The following is a 1,030-nucleotide window of genomic DNA, read 5'->3' as shown; positions in this document are numbered from 1 at the left end:
ACCTTTCTGAAATCTCCATGTACCCCACCCACACCTCCCAGTTCCCACCCCATCCCTGTCTTCTCCACCCTCACCCCCATCCCTCTCTCCTCCCCTCTCACCCCTATCCCTCACCCCCATCTCTCACCCCCATCCCTCACCTCCCTCTCTTCCTCCCATCCTGTCTTTCCATCTCCCCCGAACGAATAACGAACGACAGAAGAAACAGCCGTGAACAGCTTGTTTGTTTTAGATTTCTGAATTGTTTTTTCGGATTATTTTCATCGTATCGTTGCTGACTTGATTTCTGACGCTCGTACGTAATACATACATATATACAAACATACACACATGCATACATACACGTACACAACGCTCACACAACACACACAACACACAACACAAACACACAAAACACAAACACACAAAACACAACACACCGATGTGCCTCATGACACAGCACCGTGGTAACACACAACACTGTGTTATTCTCTCCCTACACACACACATCACGAGCAGACAGACAGTCAGTGGAGACCGCGTCTGGTAGGTCCTGCTTCAATCATTGGTTTTGTGTCGATGTGCTTCTCCCAACAAACAAACGAACAAACAAACAAACAAACAAACAAACGAACCAACAAACAAACAAACAAACACATCACAAACAAACATTTGCAAACCGCTGCTGGCAGGTGTGGGTCCTAGCCTGCTTCATTTCTTCTCCCCTGTGGTTGATTCTGCCATTCTGTCTTCCTTTTCTCCCAGCAATAAAATAAATCACCGTTATTGTGTAGATAAATGTAATTCTATTTTTGTTTAGTTTTAATCCAAGTTTTACGTCACTTGCAATACAATCAGGTCATAGAAGTGCCGAAGATTAGAGGTGCTACAAGAGAGTAACAAACACAAAAAAGGAGGAGAGATAAGGACGGTAGATGTTTGATAGGAAGGAAGAAGCTAACCACACCAGAGCACACCCGCCAGCCACTCAATTGTTTCACTCAAACAAACAAACAAACAAAGAAACGAACAAACAAATCACAAACAAACA

The sequence above is a fragment of the Aplysia californica genome, unplaced genomic scaffold (genome assembly GCF_000002075.1).
Source record: "Aplysia californica isolate F4 #8 unplaced genomic scaffold, AplCal3.0 scaffold01865, whole genome shotgun sequence".
Classification (NCBI taxonomy): domain Eukaryota; kingdom Metazoa; phylum Mollusca; class Gastropoda; order Aplysiida; family Aplysiidae; genus Aplysia; species Aplysia californica.
The sequence above is the reverse complement of the archived record's forward strand: the minus strand, read 5'-3'. Positions refer to the sequence as shown.